Genomic DNA, 16,384 nt, shown 5'->3' with positions numbered 1-16,384 from the left:
TTTAGGAATGAAAAGTTATCAATGATGTTACTCAGAATGCTACAACATCGACCTGCCTGGCAAGATGTGCCCACTGGTGCAGTAGTGACATCACTGTTTGGAAAGGGAGCTAACCAACCCCTTTCTGATTGGCTTTGAGGCCTGCTCCACAAGTGGGAACTCATGCCTGGTACCATAAACCTGATCAAAGATGCATGGCTTGGGAGGTCACAGATAGGTGGCAAGGGATGGGGGGGGGGGCGGGGAATGTCACAGTTCTCTTACTAAATGGACAAATGGACATACTGTCAAGCTACCTTCTAAATAATAATGTTTCCACCCACAGATTAGTGTTGTTTTCAACCTGGGCCAGAGACACTTCTCTCTGCTGTGGGCACAAAATAACTCATATCCATAACTAGTCAAAGTACTAAGTCTAGATGACTGGTGAGTGCTCACTCAGCCCTAAATGTGACATTAATACCCATTCCCCCAAGGCTCAGGGTACAACATGGAGGAGGAAAGGAAAGAATGTAAGAGCTGGAAGATGGGGAGGAGCAGTATAAAGTGCAGATTTCTGGCTATTACACAGTTTCTGTATTCAGGAACTCAAAGCCCTCTCTGGTCACCTGCATCAGACCTGCATGAGATCAAGAGAGCAGGGTCAGTCACTATTCCCACAGGCAGTGGTAGTTGAACCAATAGGTTTAAAAAAGAAAAGAAGAAGATGTGGAGGGGAGTCTCCGGGAAAACAGAAGTGGGGGGGGTGGGCTTGATATGTTCAAGGTGCATCAATGCATGTGTGAAACTCTCTCTTTATTATTTATTAATAAAAGATTTTTCTGTCAGATGATTTGAATTACCTTATGGGGACACCAGAGCACAGAAATTCTCAACAAGAAATGCCTATGAATGGGTAAAGGCATGAGTCACTCTGAGCGAGTAAATAAGCATTCATCCATGAAATGTAATAATGTAATTTTCTATTTCTTTTTCAAATATAGAAGATAAAGTCTGTTTATAGACTTCACCAGACCATAAAATGGACAGAAGTAAACTAAGAGGTGACTCACGGTAACTAAAGGCCTATAAATAGCAGATAACAGCTGGTAGCTTGTGAAAGCTGATGTCACTGGCAAGGTCCCCAGCTGTGGCTGAGAGCTAAGTGGTGACACCTGAGGTCACTTGCCTTCCTTTCAGAATTCTTACTCAGTGAACAATGTCACCATCTTTAGCAAACTTTCACCTGTCCTCGCTTTCCCATGACCTATAACACAGTCACTGTTGGGGCTTCCTTTGTATAGAAAACAGGATTCTTTCAGTAAACCTTGCTCAGCATCTTTGCAAGTGAAAGAATAGGTATTAGTGTTTGAGTACCATGGAGAAAGGTTTTTCTTTTCTTTTATTTTTTTACTTTTGTTTTACTTTTATTTTTTTATCTTTTTATTAGAAATTTTCTTTATATACATTTCAAATGCTATCCTGAAAGTTCCCTACACCCACCCTCCGCCCTGCTCCCCTACCCACACACTCCTGCTTCTTGGCCCTGGCATTCCCCTGTACTGGAGCATATAAAGTTTGCAAGACCAAGGGGCCTCTCTTCCCAATGATGGCTGACTAGGCCATCTTCTGATACATATGCAGCTAGAGATATGAGCTCTGGGGGTACTGGTTAGTTCATATTGTTGTTCCACCAATAGGGTTGCAGACCCCTTCAGCTCCTTAGGTGCTTTCTCTAGCTTCTCCATTGGGGGCCCTGTGTTCCATCTTATAGATGACTGAGAGCATCCACTTCTGTATTTGCCAGGCACTGGCATAGCCTCATAAGAGACAGCTATAACAGGGTCCCTTCAGCAAAATCTTTCTGGCATATGCAATAGTGTCTGGGTTTGGTGGCTGATTATGGGATGGATCCCTGGGTGGGGTAGTCTCTGGATAGTCCATCCTTTTGTCTTAGCTCCAAACTTTGTCTCTATAACTCCTTTCATGGGTATTTTGTTCCCTATTCTAAGGAGGAATGAAGTATCCACTCATTGGTCTTCCCTCTCTTCATTTTCTTGTGTTTGAGACAGATTTTCCTTAGCCCTTTAGACAACACCTAGACTAGTCCAAGTAAAATATCCTTAAAATGTAACCAATCCAGGAGCTGGAGAATTGGCTTGGCAGGTGAGAGCACCTGTTGCTCTTGCACAGGACTGAAGTTTGATGTGAGTCACCATGTGGGTGCAGCTAAGGAGATAAGCAATCTTTCTTGTTGTCAATAAATAACAATAATAATTTAATACTATGCACAGATTACTTTTTAATAAGGTACACATTTTTTTGTAAGAACTGTTATTTCTGAGATGTTAAACTATGGGCTCATTTGTCACTTCACTCTGTTACCTCCATCTATATTGAAAAGTGTTGACAGACCAGTAGCCTGCCAACACCACCTCAACAGAACACGTCTATCATAAAGCTTTGCAAAGGTCGCAGACAGAGAATGGTGTGGATTTCAGACAACCCTGAAGTGAAATCTAGTTCTTCCTAAGACAGTATAAGTCAGAAGCTGAGACAATGATAGAGCATATCACAAAAGCAAGTACAGCTACACCGTCAGAACCGAAAGTCATTTTCCTATGCTGAACAAGAATGCCAAGGGTCCACTCCGAATTCAACTTCACTGTTTACAAAACATCACAGCTATGAAATAGCCAAAGCAGATGGATAAAATTATATAGCCAAAAGTGAACGGAAAGATGCAGTGGTATAAAATGAAGCATGATTTAATGGAACATTAAGCAAAAGGGTAAGCTAAGAGTCTCAAAAAAAAAATGGTGAAAATAGACAATATTAGGTGACAGAATGCTCTAAGGGAATAGCATGGAAATAAGGCTTTATGCAGTATAATAAATCCAAGTATGATAAAATGAGGTATACCTGTAGTTAAAAAACAAATAAAATTCAAATTAGAAGAATATCATAGGGAAAACACAGTTACAAGTAGTTTGAGAAATTCAAAAGTCCCATAATTCATACCCCATTAAAATGTAAATAGAGTCCCTCGCAGCATGATGACTAATGATTGTTCCCTCCAAACTGAAGGTTCCAGTTACAATTTTGTGGAGTTTATTATCCCTGAAAATTATCCATCAGTATTGATATTTCACTTTCTGTAACTTCAGTTGCCTGCAGCCAAACATGGCATGGTGACTTAAATGAGAGTGGCCTCCACAAGCCCAGATATTTGAATACTTGGTCCTCGGTTGGTGGAACCTGTTTTGGGAGGATTAGAGTTGTGGCCTTGTAAGAGAAAGTACATCACCTGAAGCAGGCTTTGAAGTTTCAAAAGCTCACACCAGGGCCAGTCCCCCCGCCCCACCTCATTACTTGTGGCCCATATATAAGCTTTCAGCTACTGCTCCAGTGTCTCATGCATGCTTACTGCCATGCTCCTCATCACGATGCTCATGGACTCACCTTCAGAAACTGTAAGCCTCAATAAACCCTTTATAAGTTGCTTTGATCATGGTGTCTCACCATAGCAAAGGAAAAGTTAACTAAGGTGCATGATCAGAAAGTATTAACATCCCAGAAACAAACAATTGCTAAGCTTAAATGGTATATCATGAGATGATGCCTGCTACAGGGCCTCCTGGGTAGAAGTCATCCTTCTGTCCAGTGTATCCATTGTGTTTACACTGCCAGCCTTACCAGGAGCTGACTAGGAGTTATTAGATTTCGATGTGTGTGCCTGCTCCTTCTTATGAATGAATCCCAAAGTCTAAGTGTAGAGATACTGACTTTCAATTGACGTGTCTCAAAGAGAAAGCTCGAGGAGTTTGAGTGCAGAGGTGAAGCTCGTTGACTCTCTAAGGAAAGAAAAAAATGCTAAGATTTCTGGAATCTGGACAAAATGAAGTATGAAAACCTTCAACATCATCTTCAGTCTCTGCACCTCCACCTCAAGGGCTTGGGGTGTGGCTCTTGGGAATAAATGGGGCTCGACATTCCCATTTCAATAAACACTTGCGTGTGGTTCTCAGGGTGACTAGAAGTAAAGTTTTCAGACCATCTTCCTAACTTCTAGTCAGTAAATACAAAAAAAAAAAAAAAAAATCACATCATAGACAGTACATACCACTAACGTCAATCAGCTTCTTGATAGAATGATTGGGAGTCAAAATCAAGAGTGACCTGCCTAAAACTCCCTGCTCCTTGAGGGCCGATTCCCAGCATGAGACACAGAGTCTGAGAATAATTAGCCACTCAACAGAGAGAAATCTCCAGCCTTCTGGAAAGTGCATGCTAACAGTGTCATTAGGCTGCCCCTTTTCATCTCAAAGCACACTGATGATTTAATTATTTCTCAACACACATCCTAGAATATGACTTATCTCAGGCTATAGACTACAAGGTACTTCGAGCTTTTGGGACCCAGATGAGAATGGTGAGAACAGAATGAATGGAAATGGGTCAAGGTCACATTCTGCAGGAACCATAAGTCGGGCACATAGCAATGTACTTTCAGCATTTTTGCAGTAGGGTCTGTGGGCTTCCTTTCTCACACTCTCTGGGGGTTCTAGGTCAGTTTGATTTCTGGATCAGATCACAAACCTAACAAGACTGATGTGTGATCCCCCTAGAATCTGCACTTTGACTTAAGTAAACTTTCTGCTCCTCTCCCACCAAGGTGACGATATGCTTATTAACCCTAAAGATGCACTGACATAAAAGCAAGGGAAATGAGCAGGAAATTGAAGTCAGTCAAGCAAGAATGTCCAGTCCAAGCAGAAGCCAAAAATGTAAGCCAAGATGAAGGGAAAATCCAGCAGCCATAGTGAGGACATGGGGCTGTAGGTTAGAGTGTTTCCTGGACTCTGAACTTCCCTGGAAGAGCTAGTCCCCAGGCATGCCTCTATAGCTATTAAAAGCATGGTAGTCTGACAGGTTACAGGTCCTTGCTAATTAAACTGTAAATCTTCTTTCAACTGTTTTAGAAAAGAAATCAAGGACACTAAATTGCAGGCATCTTAAAGACTGGGACAGCTCTCTTAATCTTGAAATCACACAGCAAGGAAACAATCTGCATCGGAGGGAGGGAGAGACTTTGGGAGGTAGAGATGGGAGTCACCAGCCTGACAGAGTACAGTTACATACACATCACCAGAACAATGCGTACTGAGTGGGCTTAAAACTTCAGGGACAGCGAGAACCTTCCTTTCTCACAGAAAGCCTACTCAAAAGATCACAGACACACACACACACACACACATGTTCTTCAGCGTCTCTTCCCGTGCCTCTGCCTGCTTATAGAGACCTCTGCTTACAGTTTTCATCTCACTGGGATTGTGCAGAAGCCAGTGATTTTCTTACTCTGTCTGTGCTGAGGTAGATAAGTCCTTTCACTGGATATAAGGAGCCAGCAAGTTCTGTGCTGCCAGATGCTTGGGCTAAGCTGTGTTCTCCCCGCCAGTATTATTGACGGGCGATACTGGGTCAGGCTTATTCCATTATCTTTATCTTACTTGGTCCAGAGCTACGGAAAGGAAATCAAAACATCATATACCTTCCTCTGAAATGCCAACATTGGGTTTCGGTGCTCAATTCAAGAAAAAGATAGCATGGACCCTCTGGTCGGAGAGATCAGGCACTCCTCACAACCCCTGGCTAAGGCTGTGAGGGAGAAGAGCTTCACAGCATGACTGCTTAAATCCATTTCAGAGTGGCTGCTACTAGGAATACACACACAAGCAAAACAAAAGCATACCCACTTTGTGGATGGAGTTCTGGAGTGTGCAGGTAACAACACTGGGCTGAAAGCATCGCTATTCTGGTCCTTGAAGCCTCAGTTTTGAATGGATTGAGTATAAGTACCCTGCTGGCCATTTCAGTTTTGAGTGGACTGCTGGCCATTTCTGCAGTGTCTATGCTTGCACATCTCCTCTCAGGGGCTCCTCACTGATCATCTGGAAGAAACCTGCTTATCCTTCATGATTTAAATCTTATTTTATAACCCTGTTCTTTTCAAACACAGATAAATAACTTTTTTGTGAATTTTTTCTTACTTTCTAAGTTACACTGCATGGAGTAGGAGTGTGAACACATGAGTGTTGTGCTCATGGAGGCCAAGAGAGAGGGTGAGATCCCCTCTTAAATCTTTCCCCTCCCTCCTATCCCCCTAGTCCCTCCCCCCATTACCCCTCTCCTACCCACTTCAGTAAAGGGAAGACTTCCCATGGATACCAAACAACCATGGCATACCATAAAAGACTAGACACCTCCCCTTGTATTGAGGCTGAACCCAGTCTGAGTAAAAGGTCCCTAAATCAGGCAAAAGAGTCAGAGACAGCCCCTAATCCCACTGCTAGGAGTCCCACAAGAAGACCAAGCTACACAACTGTAACATGTGTGCAGAGGACCTGGGTCAGTCCCATGCAAGCTCCCCAGTTCAGACTCTGTGAGGCCCTATGAGACCAGGTTGGTTGATTCTGTAGGCTTCCTTGTGCTGCCCTTGACCCTCTGGCTCCTACAATCGTCCCTCACTTCCTCCACAGAATCCCCTGAGTTCTGTGTCTGCATACTGCTTTAGGCAATTTGAGCACATAAAATTTTTCTTCTTCCCTCAATTTCTATCCTTATTTTTTCCTGTCTTTTCCTTTCTGTCACTCTCTACCCCATTAGACCACAAACCTTGGACACCATATGTAGCTCCCTCGCCATCTTTATAATCCCCACCCCTTAACTGAGTGCTGGACATAGAGTAATGCCCCAAATGTGAGGGAGACTGGCAGATGCAAGAACAAAAGAAACAGAATTGTGGGAAAACATAGATAGAAGGCAGAAAGGGAGGCACTGGAACAAAGACATTCAAAGAGAGATTGAGCTTAGGGAGAGAAGGTCTGGGGGAGGATTAAGAAAAACAAGAAAGTAAAAGGGGAGACTTGTGGAGGTGTTAATGAATGGTAAAGAGGCTGGGAATGTTGGTAGGACAAAGGACACAACCACAGACACAACCAGAGACAGTAGCAAATGGAAATGATTGAGAAGCACAAGTGTGGGCTCTGGAAAACTCTGTCTAGAATCCATAACCCATGGTCTTAGTGCTAGTTGCAGTACAAGAGAGAGAGAGAGAGAGAGAGAGAGAGAGAGAGAGAGAGAGAGAGAGAGATACCAGTGGAAGCATTCAGCTTCAACTGTGTCATGAACAAACGACATATCGGTTATTAATAGCATTCCTTGGTCCTTCTTGTCTTGATGTTTAAATAAAGGAGAGATGAGCTTAAACAGATTCGCTTTTAATTGTGATCTCTAAATCACGCTGTTTACTTGCCTATTGCCTGTTGTGGGGCTTTTAGAGATAATTTAAGCCTTAAAGTTTGCATCATGAGGCACTTTTTTTTTTCTGTAGGCACGCCATAAATCTGCAAGATGAGCTGTGATTCATTCCTGTAGGTGTTAGTATGTGATTATGTAAGCCCTGCCAATAAGGGGGAAAAATTACTAGAAATGTGGCAGAGAATAAATACAGGCAGAAATAGCTATGGAAGTGTTGCTTCATAATAAAAGAGGAGCTGTGTGTAAAGAAGTCCTTTATAGCAGTAATTTATAGCACTTTCTCAGACGATCGCCTATCTAATAATTGTGGGCCAAATCAGAAAGCAATAAGACAAAGCACAGCCCTCTAAACGAAAATAACTAATCAGAGGTTCTCCTCTTCACACTGGTTTCTCACAATGAGTTGGGTTATGTCTCCACAAAGACACAGCCCCGCGAGCAAGGAGGCCCACGCTTCACAGAAGCACGCCAGCATCTGCCAGCATGTATCCATAGTATGCAGGGAAAGTCCTCGTGGCTGAGACTAAGTGAGCCTTTGTTTAGCATTTAGCGCTGTAGCACATGCAAATGGGCTTCATGCTCCTTTGCAGGTCTTTGCTGGAATTCTCTGGAAGGCTCTGTACAGTTCCTAGCACTCAGCCACTCTCCAGTCATGGTGACTTTTATGTAACTGAGAACAGATTGATCTCAGAATGGAAGGAAAGGGATTTTTGTGCCTCCGAGAGAAATTAAACCTTGCTCTTGCTGACACTGAATGCGTCCTGTGTACTAAAAATGCTTGGTTTGTTCATTAGTTACTCTTTTTGATATCTGACATGAAACAACTTAAGGGAAAAGGATGTATTCTGGTTCCTTTTTGTGGTTTGAGTAGACAGTCTGTCCCAGCAGAACAACACATTGAGAGCATGGAGGCTCATGGCTGTGTCAGCAGGGTTGTGAGTGAAGCTTTCTTATGTTTCTGAGACTCTAGAAACAAGAAGACTAGGCTGGAAGCAGATGTAACTTTAAGACAAGCCTCTCTACCCCTACGGGTCTACTCCCTCTCTCTAGGTCCCACCTCCTTAAGACTTCACAATCTCTCAAAACAGTGTCACTAGCTATGGACCAAGTTTTCAGACAGATGAGTCTGTGAGGGACATTTTACATTGCAAAGCCCAAAGGCTGGCTGAATTAATGATTGAAAAAGAAAGTCCAAATGGTATATTTCTTAGATTAGCATTATGAACTAACTCTAGGACATCTAGTAACTCCTAAACATGTATCCAGGCATGTTTGTATCTTACAGATGCAAATTTTAATGCTTGGATTAGATACTCTATGGCCCCAAATGAAATTAAGGAAATAAAGAAATGCTGCTATAGAATAATCTTAGCCTAAGTGATGCTTTTCTCAAAAAAAAAAAAATCAGTGAAGAAAATGTTTTTCATATGATTAAAATATGTATGAAAATCTTTGCACCTTGGGCAAGTATCACCTTTCATACAACCCAAGAACTAATGATAAAAAATAGAAAATAGAACTGAGAAAGAAAAAAATACACTATGCCCAGAGGCACAAGACAACAGCGTGCCCAATGAGACAAACAAGTTCTAATGATTAAAACACAGCACATGCTTGCCATACCACCTGGGCTCGAAATATATTAGAAATGAATGTCATCGCAATTAATAACCTTCCGTCTCCTGCCCACATTCATGGGGCGGGAGGGGGGATAAACAGAAGTTCAGTAATTGCAAAACTCAGAAGGCAGAGTGTTGTTAGTTCTGCAATAAATCCCAAGGAAAAAAATGTGTTTCTCTCTTAATGAAACTACCAGCAGCCAAAAGATAATATAAGGGAAATTTTGTGGCAATTCTAGGATATTGTTTCATAACACTGCCCCCGGAAGTCTGACTTCAGCCGTCTGGTGTCATGGGCTCCAAAGAAAGCGCATCCTCGGAGACAGGCAGCCAGCTCCACTAAAAGCTCACCATTGCTTTCCATGGGCTTTAAATGATTAAAACAGTCCTAATAGAGAAAGGAAAAGATTGCTGATCTGCTGACTTTAGAGGAACTAGCCTCTTCCAATGACTTATTCATTCCGAAGGCAAATTAAGCATGTACCAAAATAGGAGGCAGAGGTAGGAAAGTACTGAGGTAGATGTTCTTCCTGACATCTTCAATCTAAAGAAGAAAATCATCTACGTGAGGGAGGAAATGAAGCATCTCCAAAAGGGTACATTGTTGCTTACTGTGGGGCTTTTGTTTCATTTTGGATCATGTTACCATATCTGGGTATTTCTGTCCTCCCATTGCTCTTCCTTTTTCCCATTTCCTTTTTCCCCTTGCCCCATATTTATTTTTTCTTTTATTGTTTGCTTGTTTTAATTTTCTGCCTTTTGTGATGCACAGAGTTTAATTAGTATTGCATGCATAAGCATGGATGTATGGTTATTAAATGGAGTGTGTACAACTTACCCGTACCTACTACCTTGAAGAAAATGAGGCCCTGTTCCCAGGCCATGAACCTCCATAGATCCTCAGGGCAAGTCGCTCCTGTGAATCCCTTCCCCGTCCATGACGGAATGTTGATTGCATATTGTGCTTAATACCGTTATGGAAACAAGCCAGAAGCTCAAGTTTAAAATGATAGAAGCCTTATTATTAGATAGTCAAAACAAAACAAAACAAAACCTAACAAAACTAAACCAAGCCAAACAAAACTAGATCTTCTTGGAGTGTCATTTCAGCTAATACTGATATGCTTGTTTGTTTGTTTGTTTGTTTAGTGTTTTGGTTTGTTGTTTTCATTTTTGTTTTTTTTTTTTAAAGAGCAATGATCAAACATAGGAGAAGAGGAAATTCCATGATTGAGAAAAGAGCGTTAAAGACCATTAAGATGTGAAAAGCATGACATTATTAGAAAGGAAAGGGGGGAGTGAATGAAGTCTGTCTTTCAAGGGATGGGGGGAGTCTACACATATAGTTAGAAAGAACAGCACAGCTCCTCAGATCCTGAGGTCCATGGGTAGGAGGTCAGACTGCGCTCAGTACAGCAGTGAATCACTGAAGGGTTTGCAGCAAGGACATCATCTGTGCAATTTCTATTTCAGGATAATCAACTTTGCCTGGAGCCAGAGCTCAGTGGCAAAACACTTGCCTGACATGCACAAAGACCTGAAGTATATCCTCAATTCCACAGAAGAAAGAGGAGACAGGGAGGGGGGAAGACTAACCCCGTTTATAATACTGCATTAAAGAACTAGTGTGGAAAGACGAAACCCATTCTGACCTTCATACATTAAGTGGCAGCAGTGAGTTAGGAGAGACGAGCAATTATAACATAGTTAATAAGGAAACAGAATTTTCTGATGAACTAGAGATGTGAAAGAGTGAGAGGAATCAAGTTTTACTCCCTGGATTCTTGGATTAAGCAGCAGGCCATTTGCTGAGATTAATTAAGCTTTATTTATAGGAGACATCCCACATACATTTTAAACGTGCACATTATGTCATGCCTGTGAGATGTTGGTCTCAATTGGGCAGATAGGTTGATGCTGGAGGCATGAATGTGCTAGGCACCCTTCAGAGTTACATAGGTTGAGGTCCACACAGGAGTCACTAGAAAAGGAGAAAAGAAGTCTAGAAATAATCATTAGAGGACCAGCTGAGGAAGGGAGGCCACTGAAGAAGGATAGAAGCCAGGGAAGTAAGGAGACCTGCCAGAGGAGCATGCTCCAAGAAGGAGTGGCCAAAATGAAAACCAAGTCTGAGTCGTACCTTAACTTCAGTGGAAGTAATTTCAGTCATGACGATAGGCATCCAACTATTTCAACTTAATAAGGAAATGAAGATAAAGAAGCCAGATTCATGCTATTATTATGAGTAAGACCTCCCATCAACTGTAGGTTGGTGATAGTTAAGATTTTAGGGAACCAAAACTTATTCACAGACTTTCAACTATGTGGGAAGTTGTCATACCAACCTCTGTTGTTCAAGGATCCAGTTGAATATTTTAAGAATTAACAAAAGTGTTTGTGTCTATTCAGTGGCCACCAAAACTGGACTCAGAGCCTCTTTTACAAAGGAGAATGACAATTGTGCCTGGAGATGAGTCAGTGACATAGTAAGGGAGGCCCTGGGTTTGATGTTCAGCACCACATGAAGTAAGGCCTCCACATCAAAATTCTTGTCACTTTGGATCCCGAGGACACTCAGGTTTTTATTACGTGTATTCAACATCTAACAGGCACAGTGATTCTGGAACTGATAGTAAAACCGAAAAGTACAGTAATGGATCTTGAACTCCTTGGCAGCGCTTCTCCGCTTATACTTACAGAACTTTTGAGTGAAATAAATATCACTGATATTTAGTCTCTTTCTTTGGAATGTCAGCTCACAGCTTGCCTCTGGTGTTCTGAGCTAAAGTGGCAGACCTTCACAAGACTGGCTCTCCTTACCTCCTTCCCCCAGCCTCCAACATTCTGGGATGTGTCCCCTGAGGCTTTGACTGCATTGCTCAATGTGTGATGGGCAGTCTTTACTTACGTTATATTAATTCTTTGTCTCACAGCTACACAGTGGTACACATGTGTTTAAACCCATTCTTATTGCCTCACAAGGTACGATTTAATTAAGTACTGTTCCCATGTGGCACAGCACTAACAGAGGACACCTACTTTCTAGGCTTAGCAAGTTAACTCATGCACATGGACAAGCAAGGTAAACACGCCAGGTTCTCCAGCTGCCCTTGGGATGCTCTGGAAAGACTAAGACACAAGCTGACTTCAGAAATCTCAATGTATCAGAACCTGCATTTTGTAATTAAGTAAACATGTAGTAGTCTTTTAATGTGATGTAATAAATAATGGGCTTTCATTAATATTCACGATAATTTAAAACACATGGTTTAGGACTGGCGAGATAGCTCTGCAGTTCAGAGCACTGGCTGCCCTTCCAGAGGATCCAGGTTCAATTCCTACCATCCACATGGTGATTCACAACTGTCTGTCACTCTAGTTTCTAAGAGCAATGGTGTTTTCTTCTTGTCTCCTCAGGCACTAGGCATGCAAACAGTCCATAGACACACAGGCAGATAGAGCATCCATACACATAAATTAAATAAATCTTTTTTTATTCATCATTTATCAGTTTATTTTAGATAGTACAAGCCAGGCATATATTTTCTTCCAGGTGAAATGGACATATCCACAGCTTATAATTTGTTCTATAAGATGTGCTACAGCCATAAATTTGGTCTGTCTGGTGGATATACCAAGTAGAGATTTCTTCCCTTTTTTGGAAACCCCCTATCCCATTCCTTCTCCCCCTGCCTCTATGAAGGTGCTCCCCCACCCACCCACCCACCCACTCCCGTCTTCCCTCCCTGGCATTCCCCTACACTGGGGCATTGAACACACTCAGACCCAAGGGCCTCTCCTCCCACTGATGTCCAACAAGGCCATCCTCTGCCACATAATAAATGTTAAATAAATAAATAAATAAAACATTTGTCTCATTTATATATTTCATAAATGAGGAAGCTGAGGGCCTGAGACCAGACTAAATGACAATAGTTATGTCTATGTAATCAATACCTCCAAATACTTCTCGATTAATTGTGTCATAGAAAGAGTCACTCAGAAAAATTAGTAAGATTAACTTGTATTACTAGTATTTTCTTCTCTTACCTTTTTTTGCCGCTATTAACTGAACTAACTAGCTATGTTGGCTTTCTAAGAAATGTAGACAAGACTACTGTCTTAGTGTTCTACTTCTGTGAAGAGACACTATGACCATGGCAACTCTTATAAAGGTAAGCATTTAATGAGGGCTGGCTTACAGGTTTAGAGACTTAGTCCATTATCATCGTGGCAAGAAGCATGGTGGCATGCAGTCTAACACTGTGCTGGAGAGATAGCTGAGTGTTCTACATCTGAATCCACAGGCAGCAGGAAGGGAGAGACCTTTGGTCTGGCTTGAGCATTTGAGACCTCAAAGTCCATCCCCAGTGACACACTTTCTCCAAGGCTGCACCTCCTGATAGTGTCACTTCCTAGTGACCAAGCATTCAAATCTATGAGCCAAGGGAAGCCATTCTTATTCAAACCATCACCACTCTTAATGTAACCATCCCAAAATAAAGACAATGCATCAAGAACTGCAAGAAGATCACTGAAGACAGGACTGGAGGCTGAGAGAAAACTATACTAACAAGCCTGGTTAAACTAACCCTGTCTACCTCATCAACTCTCTACCCAGTCACCTAAAATAGACTATTCCCCTTGGCTTTATCACATTCAACATTTCACCAGATTTTGACAATTTTAGCAGGTAAGTAATCAGCTCTGCTTCTCCAGGTCTTCAGTTCTCTGGTGAGGACAACACCATCTGAAGTTTGAACTAAATAAATTTATGTACTTTTCTTCTGATAAGCTCTGCTATATTCATTTAATTTTGGCTCCCAGTGGAAGAACCCTAAGAGGATGGAGGTGGAACTTTGCCTCCCTACACTAGCTATCACTGTGAGAACATAGAAGATGGCATAGAGCCAGACAGCACCAGCTACATCCTGCTGTGGTCCAGAGCTGTCCCTTTGTGCGGAGGACAAACTTCTTGACTGTTGAGTAACAGTAAATTAATAAGGCTCCCAATTAATGCTCTGAGCCCAGCAGGATCACCATTTGGACTCTGGTGTGGCAATTCATCCAGGACACCGGGAGACTCATAGAATTTGGTCCCTTGATGCTGGGGGACCTGCTCTAAAAGCCTCATTGACTTGCCAAAGACTGTGGTTGTGGTTTTCTCTAATAGATTATTTAATGAAATGAAGAAGAAACCCATTATTATTGTTCAGATAACTAAACAGAAAACATGAAAGCCTCTATTGTGTGGGTTGAAATGCGTTTGCCTTATTTCTCATTTCCTTCTATTACTTTCAGACCCAAGATTGTTCTAGTCTCCAATTTCCCCATCTTTATGATTTGATCTACATTGACTTAATTTCCTGTTCCCTGGTGTTGGTCATACTCATCTGCATGGCTTCTCTTAAAAAAATTAGCACCCTCTAGTTGATTTACCCTTTTCTTTCTTTCATTTGTGTTTTCTGTCCAATTGTATCACAAACATTTACGGAACCCTTACTATACCCCAAGTCCTGCTAAGTATATTTATCTTTGTTATTAGCTCACAGGGAACATTGTAATCACTTCAAACAGACACTGTTTTTATTTAAGAACAAACAGAAAATTCAGTTCTATTCTCAGAACTCTGCTCGGTTATTCAGTTCCCCTTTGGGCACTTTAAGGATGAAGCCTGGATCTATTCCTCCCTATGTCCTCATTCCTGCTGCTCCTGGGAAACATCAACAGTTGGAGGACTGTGAGCTTGAACATTTGTCATATGTGGTCCAAATTCTCTACCATCTATTAGGTGCAGGTTTAAAAACAAGTTTTGTTGGGTTTTTTTCTCCGTGTCTGCACTTAGTCATTGAGTTAATGAGACAATCGCACTTATCTTAAAGAGTTGTTATGTAAAGGATCTGATTGGTTATTGGTTATTCTAAGTCAATAAGTACCAATTCTCTGATGTATGTCTCTGTTTTTAGATGTGTTTGTTTTACTTCATGTGTAGAAGTGTTTTGTCTGTGTATATGTATGTATGTATATATATATATATATATATATATATATATATATATATATATGTACATGTATATGTATATGTGTTATAAGCACTGGATCCTCTAGAACTAGAACTATTGATGGTTGTAAATCACTATGTGGGTGCTGAAGACATGAATCCAGATCCTCTGAACAAAACAAGTTTTCCTAACTTTGGACCCATCTCTCCATTCTCATCCCTCTTTTCTTCTTGTAATTCTTTCAATTATATTCCATTACCTATCCATTCAATGCGTACTGACTCTGTACCAATTGCATAGAAGACACTGTGCTATAGTCTAAGGACACATGGAAAGTAAAAATCACAAGGAATACATACACTTAAGCTTATCAACTCTTGATAAAGAAATAAAAAGAGTATGAGAATCTCCTGTTTTTAAAAATGAGATCCATAGTGATTGCTAAAAATATGGAAGTAAGAAAAGCTTAGAGGTGGTTCGAATAAATGGGAGATTTACGTGAAAGCTATTTTTGTCAAATAAGATAACTCTTTTAATAAGAATCTGTGAACATGTATGGTGGTGTTAGGGGGTGTTAATAAAGTATATCCTACACGTATCCAGATCATTTATACCTCCTTCTGCTGACCTGAAGGATGTGTGCACCACAGGTCTTTCTCATGCACTGTTCCTGGGTCTTCTTGTAAACTGGCTCCCTGTAAGGTACCTAACTCTCTGTTAATGAAGCTCTTCTCTGTGGCACTGGATGAAAAAATTCCTAAACTTTCTTCTAACACCACACTATATTCTCTTCCTTCCTACTCAAATTTCTCCTTTTTTGGATCATCTTGTATTTTGTTTGACTGGTGTCAGAATTTCCAGTCTGCAAATGTATTAATTCATGTCCTGGGTATACAATAGGTGTATTGGCTGGTTTTGTGTGTCAACTTGATACAAGCTGGAGTTATCACAGAGAAAGGTGAGGAAATGCCTCCAGGAGTTCCAGTTATAAGGCATTTTCTCAATTACTGATCAAGGGGAGAGGGCCCATTGTGGGTGGTACCATCACTGATCTGGTAGTCCTGAGTTCTATAAGAAAACAAGCTGAGCAAGCCAGGGGAAGCAAACCAGTAACATCCCTCCATGGCCTCTGCATTAGTTCATGCTTCCTGACCTGCTTGAGTTCCAGTCCTCACTTCCTTGGTGATGAACAGCAATGTGGAAGTGTAAACTGAATAAATCCCTTCCTCCCCAACCCAATTCTTGGTCGTGATGTTTGCACAGGAATAGAAACTCTGACTAAGATAATAGGTTTACTGTGAATTTTTTTCAAATGCCAAATACCTTCCATTCATGTTATTGAAATATGACAACAATCTTGAAACTATTACTACTCCTAAAATCTTGAAGGTTTAAAAAAAAATCTTAGAAAGATTAATATACAGGGGGTTTCTACAACAACAGAGGGTTGCTCTTACTACCACT

Source organism: Mus musculus, chromosome 6, assembly GCF_000001635.26.
Source record: "Mus musculus strain C57BL/6J chromosome 6, GRCm38.p6 C57BL/6J".
Classification (NCBI taxonomy): domain Eukaryota; kingdom Metazoa; phylum Chordata; class Mammalia; order Rodentia; family Muridae; genus Mus; species Mus musculus.
Note: the sequence above shows the minus strand (reverse complement) of the source record.